The 12406-nt window shown below is 49.4% G+C and overlaps 1 protein-coding gene across 2 annotated transcripts in view; it reads right to left on the bottom strand.

Moving 5' to 3' along the window:
• Positions 1-12406, bottom strand: part of LOC144612405 (ubiquitin-conjugating enzyme E2 Q1-like) — a 57708-nt gene that overhangs the window by 44607 nt on the left and 695 nt on the right. The gene's annotated exons all lie outside the window — the stretch shown is intronic.

The raw sequence follows: 12406 nt of genomic DNA, 5'->3' as shown, positions 1-12406 counted from the left end.
AGCCCTCAGTGGAACAAACAAACAGACGCAGGCTTATCCGCAGAGCAGAGGATTCTAAAACAGTGAAAATACCATCACTTCAGATAATGTTCACCCTTAGTTACTGTCACCAATTGAACCGTTAGTTATTTCTGGAGAGAAGGAATGGGCGACGTTTCTGGTCGAGACCCTTCTTCAGTCTTTGGTCCAAAACGTCCCCCATTCCTTCTCTCCACAGATGCTGCCCGTCCCGCTGAGTTACTCCAGCATTTTGCGTCTACCTTCGGTTTAAACCAGCATCTGCAGTTCTTTCCTACACATTAGTTATGTTATTGCTCCTTTCTTATGAAGATAACCATTTCAAGGGTGAGTTAGATATAGTTCTGGGGGCTAAGGGAATCAAGGGGTATGGGGAGAAAGCAGGAACAGGGTACTGATTCTGGATGATCAGCCATGATCATATTGAATGCCGGCGCTGGCTCAAAGGGCCGAATGGCCTCCTCCTGCACCTATTTTTCTATGTTTCTAAATGAAAAGATCCACTGAAACTGCAGCTAGGGGTTGCCAACTATCTCACTCCCAAATATGGGACAAGGTGACGTCACCGCCCCGCACCCCACGTGACCTCACCCAGCCAGCGGCCACGTGCTCCCGCTCCACCAATGGCGGCCTCCTGGGCCGGGAGGCGAGTTGCTAGGCAACCTCCGTTAGGCGGCGCCCGGGCATCCGGGCCTACACTGTCCGGAGCTAAAATGTTGGAAACCTAGAGTGTTGAGACCTACAGCGTCCGGGCCTACAGTGCCCACCGGGCCTACAGTGTCCGGGCCTACAGTGTCCGGGCCTACAGTGCCCCTCGGGCCTACAGCGTCCGGGTCTACAGCATCCGAGCCTACAGTGCCCCCCGGGCCTACAGTGTCTGGGCCTACAGTGCCCCCCGGGCCTAATACGGGGCAAGGGAGGTCCCGTTCGGGACAAACAAATTTGGCCCAAAATACGGGATTCCCAGCTAATACGGGACAGTTGGCAACCGTAGCTGTAGCCAAGCCATTGCTTGGGCCCAGCCAAGCCTGGGCCTCTATTTAAGAGTCGAATCCGACTGGTAGCTGCTGAGGCGGGCAGTTTTGATTATAAAAGGCATTGTGTCAGCGATAGCGGAGATTAACACAAATAATAAATGTCAGCTCACTGTAAGCATGATCTCCCTCCACCGGTTTCTGCCCCACTAATCAAGAAAAAAGGGGCATCACATCGCAAAAAGCCAAACACACATCGCACAACAGAGTCACAGAACGTGAACTTACAACGTCACAGGAGATTTACGATACAAGTGTGCAGGAAGGAACTGCAGATGCGCAGGAAAGAAAACTGCAGATGCTGGTTTAAATCAAAGGTAGACACAAAATGCTGGAGTAACTCAGCGGGTCAGGCAGCATCTCGGGAGAGAAGAAATGGGTGATGTTTTGGGTCGAGACCTTTCTTCAGACCCGAACGCCAAAATGTCACCCATTCCTTCTCTCCAGAGATGCTGCCTGACCCGCTAAGTTACTCCAGCGCTCTGTGAAACGTCACCTATCCATGTTCTCCACAGAAGCTGCCTGACCCGCTGAGTTACTCCAGCACTCTGTGAAACGTCACCTATCCATGTTCTCCACAGATGCCTCCTGACCCGCTGAGTTACTCCAGCACTCTGTGAAACGTCCTATCTTTGTCCCACCCCCTCCCCTGACATCGGTCTGAAGAAGGGTCTTGGCCCTAAACGTCACCCATTCCTTCTCTCCAGAGATGCTGCCTGACCCGCTGAGTTACTCCAGCACTCTGTGAAACGTCACCTATCCAGGTTCTCCACAGATGCTGCCTGACCTGCTGAGTTACTCCAGCACTTTGTGTCTATCTAACAGCCTGGCAAATTGCTTCTGCATCCATTTCAACTTAATGCCATCCTTACTGTGGCTGGTTGACCAGGACTGCCCGCAGTGCAGTCAGAGAGCGTGGAAACAGGCCCTTCGGCCCAACTTGCCCACCCTAGCCCACTTGCCCCATCTACACTAGTCCCACCTGTCTGCGTTTGGTCCATATCCCTCCAAACCTGCCCTATCCATGTACCTGTCTAACTGTTTCTTAAACGTTGGGATAGTCCCAGCCTCAACTACCTCCTCCGGCAGCTCGTTCCACACACCCACCACCCTCTGTGTGGAAAAAGTTACCCTTCAGATTCCTATTAAATCTTTCCTCCATGAAATGCTTCTTAAAATCCAAGTGTGGTCTCCTGGTATACACTGGGAGTGATAATCTCAGAATATTACACCTATTAAGTACACATCACTAAAATGGAGCAATTTCTAGATCATAATCACTATAATACACAGTGTTGTTACACAGAGTTATACAGAATCTTCAAAATATCCAGGAGCATTATATTTATAACACATGGTGTACATGTAGGATCAATTCCCCCTAACACTTGTTAAAACCAGTGACAAAGTTGTGATATATACACACACTGACGAGCCAAAACATTATGACCACCGACGGGCGAAGTGAATAACAATTATCTCGTTACAATGGCACCTGTCAAGGGGTGGGATATATTAGGCAGCAAGTGAGCAGTCAGTTCTTGAGGTTGACGTGTTGGATGGGCAGGAGAAATGGGCAGGAGTAAAGACCTGAGCGACTTTGACAAGGGCCAAATTGTTATGGCCAGACGACTGGGTCAGAGCATCTCAGAAACGGCAAGGCTTGTGGGGTGCTGCTAAAGGATCTGCTGATAATGTTTTGGTGGCCGGATACCACAGGACACCTTCAGGGGTCTTGTAGAGTCCGTGCCTTGGCGGGTCGGCGCTGTTTTGGTGACACACGGAGGACCAACAGCGTATTATGCAGGTGGTCATGATTAGGCAGGTGGCTCATCAGTATATATATATATATATATATCAGTTGTATAGGGCATTGGTGAGACCACACCTGGAGTATTGCGTACAGTTTTGGTCTCCTAATCTGAGGAAGGACATTTTTGCCATAGAGGGAGTACAGAGAAGGTTCACCAGATTGATTCCTGGGATGGCAGGACTTTCATATGAAGAAAGACTGGATAGACTCGGCTTGTACTCGCTGGAATTTAGAAGATTGAGGGGGGATCTTATAGAAACTTACAAAATTCTTAAGGGGTTGGACAGGCTAAATGCAGGAAGATTGTTCCCGATGTTGGGGAAGTCCAGAACAAGGGGTCACACAGTTTAAGGATAAGGGGGAAGTCTTTTAGGACCGAGATGAGAAAGTTTTTTTTCACACAGAGAGTGGTGAATCTGTGGAATTCTCTGCCACAGAAGGTCAAGTCAAGTCAAGTCAAGTGAGGCCAGTTCATTGGCTATATTTAAGAGGGAGTTAGATGTGGCCCTTGTGGCTAAAGGGGTCAGGGGGTATGGAGAGAAGGCAGGTACGGGATACTGAGTTGGATGATCAGCCATGATCATATTGAATGGCGGTGCGTACAGGCTCGAAGGGCCGAATGGCCTACTGCTGCACCTTTTTTCTATGTTTCTATATACACAAACTCCTGGAGGAACTCAGCAGGTCGGGCAGCATCTGTGGAAGATCCTCTGCGGACAGACAAAATTTTGGCTCAGATTGATGTGAAGAAAGGTCACGACCCAAAGTTTAGTCTGTCCATTCACCTCCACAGATGCTGCCCGACCTGATGAGTTCCTACAGCAGTCTGTGTTTTTGCTCGAGACCCCCCAGCGCCTGCAGTCTCTTGCAAACCGGCGTGCAAATAGCCGGACGCAAGTCCAACGCCGATTTCCCAGGATCGGGTGGTCTGTGCGGCACCTCTTTTAATCCGGGCAAAATTTACGAGACCGCACTTGGAGAGAGAGTGATACTAGCTTAGCTCAGAGATGCAGTATAGAAGTGGCACGGTGGCACAGCGGTAGAGTTGGAAACATAGAAATATTGAAAAGAGGTGCAGGAGTAGGCCCTTCGGCCCTTCGAGCCTGTACGCACCGCCATTCAATATGATCATGGCTGATCATCCAACTCAGTATCCCGTACCTGCCTTCTCTCCATACCCCCTGATCCCTTTAGCCACAAGGGCCACATCTAACTCCCTCTTAAATATAGCCAATGAACTGGCCTCAACTACCTTCTGTGGCAGAGAATTCCACAGATTCACCACTCTCTGTGTGAAGAAATGTTTTCTCATCTCGGTCCTAAAAGACTTCCCCCTTATCCTTAAACTGTGACCCCTTGTTCTGGACTTCCCCAACATCGGGAATAATCTTCCTGCATCTAGCCTGTCCAACCCCTTAAGAATTTTGTAAGTTTCTATAAGATCCCCCCTTAATCTTCTAAATTCCAGCGAGTATAAGCCGAGTCTATCCAGTCTTTCTTCATATGAAAGTCCTGCCATCCCAGGAATCAATCTGGTGAACCTTCTCTGTACTCCCTCTATGGCAAGAATGTCTTTCCTCAGATTAGGAGACCAAAACTGTACGCAACACTCCAGGTGTGGTCTCACCAATGCCCTGTACAACTGCAGCAGAACCTCCCTGCTCCTATACTCAAATCCCCTCGCTATGAATGCCAACATACCATCCACTTTCTTCACTGCCTGCTGCACCTGCATGCCTACTTTCAATGACTGGTGTACCACTTTCAATGACTGGTGTACCACAGCGAATGCAGCGCCGGAGACCCGGGTTCCATCCCGACCGCGGGCTGTGCGGAGTTTGCACTTTCTCCCCGTGGGTTTTCTCTGAAATCTTCCATTTCCTCCCACACTCCAAAGACGTGCGGGTTTGTAGGTTAATTGGCTTGGTGTAAATGTAAAAAATGGAGAGAACGTGCAAACTCCGCACTGACAGCCCCCGTGGTTGGGATGGAACCCGGGTCTTTGGCGCTGTGAGGCAGCAGCTCTACCCGCTGTGTCGCCCGACGGGCTGAATGTACCCCAGGTCCAGATGGTTCGACTGCCGATAGTTCGGCTTTGCCATTGTGCAAAAGGCGGCGACCGGTGGCGGAGAAGTCCACAGATTCACAACTCTCTGACTGAAAAAGTTTTTCCTCATCTCCATTCTAAATGGCCGACCCCTTATTCTTAAACTGTGTGGCCCCTGGTTCTGGACTCCCCCAACATTGGGAACATGTTTCCTGCCTCTAACGTGTCCAACCCCTTAATAATCTTATATGTTTCGATAAGATCCCCTCTCATCCCTCTAAATTCCAGTGTATACAAGCCTAGTCGCTCCAGTCTTTCAACATATGACAGTCCCGCCATTCCGGGAATTAACCTAGTAAACCTACGCTGCACGCCCTCAATAGCAAGAATATCCTTCCTCAAACTTGCACACCAAAACTGCACCCTGTACTCCAGGTGCGGTCTCACTGGGGCCCTGTACAACTGCACACAGTACTCCAGGTGCAGTCTCACTAGGGCCCTGTACAACTGCACACAGTACTCCAGGTGCAGTCTCACTAGGGCCCTGTACAACTGCAGAAGGACCTCTTTGCTCCTATACTCAACTCCTCTTGTTATGAGGGCCAACATGCCATTGGCTTTCTTCACTGCCTGCTGTACCTGCATGCTTCCTTTCAGTGACTGATGCACTGGAGAGAAGGAATGGGTGACGTTTCGGGTTGAGACCCAAGCCCTCTAACTTTAGATTTCTCAGCCCTGGAAAATTGAGGGGTGATCTTATATTGCCGTATAAATTCATGAGAGGAATAGATCGGGTAAATGCAGTCTTTTGCCCAGAGTAGGGGGATATCGAGAACCAGAGGACATAGGTTTAAGGTGGGGGAGAGGGGAAAAGTTTAACCCGAGGGGTAACTTTTTATTTTACACAAAGAATGGTGGATGTAAGGAACAAGCTGCCGGAGGAGATAGTTTAGGCAGGTACTAGAAACATAGAAACATGGAAAATAGGTGCAGGAGGAGGCCATTTGGCCCTTCGAGCCAGCACCGCCATTCATAGTGATCATGGCTTATCATCCCCAATCAGTAACCCGTGCCTGCCTTCTCCCCATATCCCTTGGTTCCACTAGCCCCTAGAGCTCTATCTAACTCTTTTTTAAATTCATCCAGTGAATCGGCCTCCACTGCCCTCTGTGGCAGCGAATTCCACAGATTCATAGAAACATAGAAAATAGGTGCAGGAGTAGGCCATTCGGCCCTTCGAGCCTGCACCGCCATTCAATATGATCATGGCTGATCATCCAACTCAGTATCCCGTACCTGCCTTCTCTCCATACCCCCTGATCCCTTTAGCCACAAGGGCCACATCTAACTCCCTCTTAAATATAGCCAATGAACTGGCCTCAACTACCTTCTGTGGCAGAGAATTCCACAGATTCACCACTCTCTGTGTGAAAAAAAACGTTCTCATCTCGGTCCTAAAAGACTTCCCCCTTATCCTTAAACTGTGACCCCTTGTTCTGGACTTCCCCAACATCGGGAACAATCTTCCTGCATCTAGCCTGTCCAACCCCTTAAGAATTTTGTAAGTTTCTATAAGATCCCCCCTCAATCTTCTAAATTCCAGCGAGTACAAGCCGAGTCTATCCAGTCTTTCTTCATATGAAAGTCCTGCCATCCCAGGAATCAATCTGGTGAACCTTCTCTGTACTCCCTCTATGGCAAGAATGTCTTTCCTCAGATTAGAGACCAAAACTGTACGCAATACTCCAGGTGTGGTCTCATCAATGCCCTGTACAACTGCAGCAGAACCTCCCTGCTCCTATACTCAAATCCCCTCGCTATGAATGCTAACATACCATTCGCTTTCTTCACTGCCTGCTGCACCTGCATGCCTACTTTCAATGACTGGTGCACCACGACACCCAGGTCTCGTTGTATCTCCCCTTCTCCTAATCGGCCACCATTCAGATAATAGTCTGCTTTCCTGTTCTTGCAACAAAAGTGGATAACCTCACATTTATCCACATTATACTGCATCTGCCATGCATTTGCCCACTCACCTAATCTATCCAAGTCACTCTGCAGCCTCCTAGCATCCTCCTCACAGCTAACACTGCCACCCAGCTTCGTGTCATCCGCAAACTCTCTGGGTGAAAAAGTTTCTTCTCACCTCAGTTTTAAACGGCCTCCCCTTTTAATTCTTAGACTGAATACTACCTCAATGTTTAAGAAATATTTGGACAGGTGCATGGACAGGTTTGGAGGGCTATATATGGGCCAAACGCAGGTAGATGGGGCATGAGGGTCAGCATGAGCACGTTGGGCTGAAGGGCCTGTTTCCGCACTGCAGGACTCTTATGACTTTACACGACATTTGGACACGCAAATTAACGATAGTGTGTGGGGAGGCATAAAATGCTGGAGCACCTCAGTGGGACAGGCAGCATCTCTGGAGAGACGGAATAGGTTTAGAGGGAGAAGGGAAAAAAACTGCAGATGCTGGTTAAAATCGAAGGCAGAGTATTATCTGAATGGTGTCAAGTTAGGAACAGGGGACGTACAACGAGATCTGGGTGTCCTAGTGCATCAGTCACTGAAAGGAAGCATGCAGGTACAGCAGGCAGTGAAGAAAGCCAATGGAATGTTGGTCTTCATAACAAGAGGAGTTGAGTATAGGAGCAAAGAGGTCCTTCTGCAGTTGTACAGGGCCCTAGTGAGACCGCACCTGGAGTACTGTGTGCAGTTGTACAGGGCCCTAGTGAGACCGCACCTGGAGTACTGTGTGCAGTTGTACAGGACCCTAGTGAGACCGCACCTGGAGTACTGTGTGCAGTTTTGGTCTCCAAATTTGAGGAAGGATATTCTTGCTATTGAGGGCGTGCAGCGTAGGTTTACTAGCTTAATTCCCGGAATGGCGGGACTATCATATGTTGAAAGACTGGAGCGACTAGGCTTGTATACACTGGAATTTAGAAGGATGAGAGGAGATCTTATCGAAACGTATAAGATTATTAAGGGGTTGAACACTTTAGAGGCAGGAAACATGTTCCCAATGTTGGGGAAGTCCAGAACAAGGGGCCACAGTTTAAGAATAAGGGGTAGGCCATTTAGAACTGAGATGAGGAAAAACTTTTTCACTCAGAGAATTGTAAATCTGTGGAATTCTCTGCCTCAGAAGGCAGTGGAGGCCAATTCTCTAAATGCATTCAAGAGAGAGCTGGATAGAGCTCTTAAGGATAGCGGAGTCAGGGGGTACGGGGAGAAGGCAGGAACGGGGTACTGATTGAGAGTGATCAGACATGATCACATTGAATGGCGGTGCGTACAGGCTCGAAGGGCCGAATGGCCTCCTCCTGCACCTATTGTCTATTGTCTATTGTCTAAAATGCTAGAGTAACTCAGCGGGTCAGGCAGCTGAGTTATCAGATAGTTCCTGCATCCCCTCTCTTTCCCCTCCCCTTCCCAGTTCTCCCACCAGTCTTCCTGTCTCCGACGACTTTCTATCTTTGATTCCCATCCCCCCCCCTCCCCGCCCCCTCCCCCCCCCCCCCTCCCCTTACATCAGTCTGAAGAAGGGTCTCAACCCGAAACGACACCCATTCCTTCTCTCCACAGATGCTGCCTGACCCGCTGAGTTACTCCAGCACTCTGTGAAACGTCACCTATCCATGTTCTCCACAGATGCTGCCCGATCCGCTGAGTTACTGCGGCATTTTGTGTCTGCCTTAGGTTTAGAGGGCTGGGGGACTAGTGTAGATGGGGCATGTCGGCCGGCATGGGCAAGTTGGGCTGAAGGGCCTGCTTTCACGCCGTTAAAGGCCAGTGGTCACCCACACACACCCACACCCCACACACACACACACACACACCCCACACACACACACCCCACACACACACACCCCACACACACACCCCACACACACACACCCCACACACACACACACACCCCACACACACACACCCCACACACACCACACACACACACCCCACACACACACCCCACACACACACCCCACACCCCACACACACCCCACACACACACACACCCCACACACACACCCCACACACACACACCCCACACACCACACACACACCCCACACCCCACACACACACACACCCCACACACACACCCCACACACACACACACCCCACACACACACACCCCACACACACACACCCCACACACACACACACCCCACACACACCCCACACACACACACACCCCACACACACCACACACACACACCCCACACCCCACACAGATATACAGACACACAGATACATACATACGCACACAGACACAGACACACACAGATATACAGACTCAGATACACACGCACAGATACAGGCACAAACACACACAGATACACACACGCACGCACACACATACACATAGATATACACACACACACAGATACAGGCACAAACACACTCAGATACACACATATGCATGCACACACACACACGGATACACACACACACACACACAGAGATATAGGCACAAACACACGCAGATAAACACACGCAGATACACGCACACACACACGGATATACACACACACACACAGATATACACACACAGATACACACACACGCACGCGCACACATACACATAGATATACACACACACAGAGATTCAGGCACAAACACACGCAGATGCAAACATACATACACACACACACACACACACACAGGAGCACAGGCCCCCGTTAACACAGACTTTGCAGGCTGAGAATTCTCCAGCCCAGTTGGGAAATGGACCCACTGTAAGTCCAGGCTTTGCATGTTATTGTGGTGCAGGGAGCAGAGTTAGAGCAAGGAAGAGAAATCTGCAGCGGCCATTGCAGCTCAGTCACCAACAATCCCTTCCGCCTCTCACAGAACCTGCCTCTCTCTCTCTCTCTCTCCCTCTCCCCCTCTCCTGCTCCCCTCTCTCTCCCTCTCCCCCTCCCCCCTTCTCCCTCCCTCTCTCTCTCTCTCTCTCTCTCTCTCTCTCTCTCTCTCTCTCTCTCTCCGCCCCTCAATTTATTTTTGGTCTCTTTCTGCTTGAACTTTTAGGCCTCGCCCCGCTTTCTGTCGTCTCTTGTTCACACACACGCAGATACACACACGCACATATAAATACACACGGATACCCACACACACACACACACACACACGCACACACATATAAATACACAGATACACACACGCACACAGATATACACACAGATACGCACACACATACAGATTATACACACAGCTACACACACACACACACACAGACACACACACACAGATATACACAAATACACAGACAAATACACAGACAAATACACAGACACAGATACACACATACACACACACACACACACACACACACACACACACACACAGATATACAGACACACACAGATATATATACACACACAGATACACAGAGATATACACACAGATACTTACATACAAGAGATACATACATACACAGATACAGACACACAGATACATATATATATATACACAGATATACACGCACACAGATACACACACATATAGACACATACAGATACACACACACACACACACACACACACATACAAACAGATACATACATACCCCCAGACACACAAACCATACAACATCTTGCGTTAATGTAGGAACATTTACAGGCTTGTAGACTTGTAAATTCAAGGTTAGTCAAATGGACGGCAAATGGGCCGATTTTTTTTTTTAAAGACACACTCATGCACACACACACTCATACACACTCACATACTCATACACACTCATACACACACTAATACGCACACACTCACATACACATACACACACACACATACACTCATACAGACACTCACATACACACACACACACATACATACAAACACACTCATACACACACCCCACACACATACACTCATAAACATACACACACTCATACACACACTCACACACACACCTCCTGCCTTTGCCCGTGAAGTTACAAGAAGAAGGTGCGAATGATCCACAAAGAAACGTGTTCTTAAGACAACAGGGGACAGTGGAAATGCCCCAGTTATATTTGTTGGCTGGGGAGGGGGGCAACGAGGGAGGGTGGGGGGGGGGGGGGGTACAGTCGGGGATGGGACAATTAGAATGGAGGGGCAATTGGGGACAGGGCATTGGGGGGGGTGGGGATTGAGGGGGGAGGAGGGCAATTGAGAGTAGAGGGGCTTAGGGGGAATTGGGGAGGGGGCTGGGACGGGGCAATTGAGAGGGGAGGGGGCAATTGGGAGAATGATGGGGCATTAGGTGGGGGGAGTAGGGAGCGAAGGGGCAATTGGAGAATGGGGGGGGCAATTGGGAGAGAGAGAGGGGAGGAGTGGGGTCAATTAGAAAGGGGGTGTGGGGCATCTGTAGGGGGGTGTTGGTATCTGTGTGGGGGGGTGTTGGTATCTGTGGGGGGGGTGTTGGTATCTGTGGGGGGGTGTTGGTATCTGTGGGGGGGCATCTGTGGGGGGGTAACTGGGGGGGGGGGTGAGGGGCAACTGGTTTTGGGGGTCAATTGGCGAGGCTGGAGTGGCCATTTGCGCCATTGGATACAACGTGGTTTTGCTACATTACCGCGGTTTCTCGATACAATGTTGCAGTTTCTCGATACATTTTGTTGCAGCCGCTCGGCCCATCCGCCCCCTCCTGCAACCCCCGCTGCTGTGTTGCCGATTGAGGGTGTGCGAGTGAGTGTGAGTGAGTGTGAGAGAGGGTGAGAGTGTGTGATAGAGAGTATGTGTGAGAAAGTGTGTGTGTGACTTCAGTCAGGTGTGTGTGTGTGAGTGAGAGAGTGTGTGTGTTCAGTCACGTCTATGTGTGTATGAGAGAGTGTGCATTCAGCCAGGTCTGTGTGTTTTGTATGTGTGTGTGTGTGTGTGTGTAAGAGAGTGTGTGTGCGTTCAGCCAGGTGTGTGTGTGTCTTCAGTTAAATCTATATGTGTGTGTGTGTCTTCAGTTAAATCTATATATGTGTGTGTGTGTGTTAGTGTGTGTGTGTGTGTGTCTTCAGTTAAATCTATATGTGTGTGTGTGTGTGTGTAAGAGTGTGTGTGTGTGTCTTCAGTTAAGTCTATGTGTGTGTGTGTGTGTAAGAATGTGTGTGTGTGTCTTCAGTCAAGTCTGTGTGTGTGTGTGTGTGTGTGTAAAAGTGTAAGTGCGTGTGTGCATTCAGCCAGGTGTGTGTGTGTGTGTGTCTTCAGTCAAGTCTGTGTGTGTGTGTGTAAGAGTGTGTAAGAGTGTGTGTGTGTGTGTGTTCAGTCAAGTCTGTGTGTGTGTGTGTGTGTAAGTGTGTGTGTGTGTAAGTGTTTTCAGTCAAGTCTATATGTGTGTGTGTGTAAGAGTGTGTGTGTAAGTGTGTGTGTGTGCGTTCAGTCACGTCTGTGTGTGACATGGAGTGTGTGTGTGTGTGTGTAAGAGAGTGTGTGTTCAGTCAGGTGTGTGTGTGAGTCAGACCCCGTGAGTGTGAGTATGTTGTGTCAAGTCTGTGTGTAAGAGAGAGTGTGTGT

Source organism: Rhinoraja longicauda, chromosome 44, assembly GCF_053455715.1.
Source record: "Rhinoraja longicauda isolate Sanriku21f chromosome 44, sRhiLon1.1, whole genome shotgun sequence".
NCBI classification, from domain to species: domain Eukaryota; kingdom Metazoa; phylum Chordata; class Chondrichthyes; order Rajiformes; family Arhynchobatidae; genus Rhinoraja; species Rhinoraja longicauda.
This window is presented reverse-complemented; position numbering and strand designations above follow the sequence as displayed.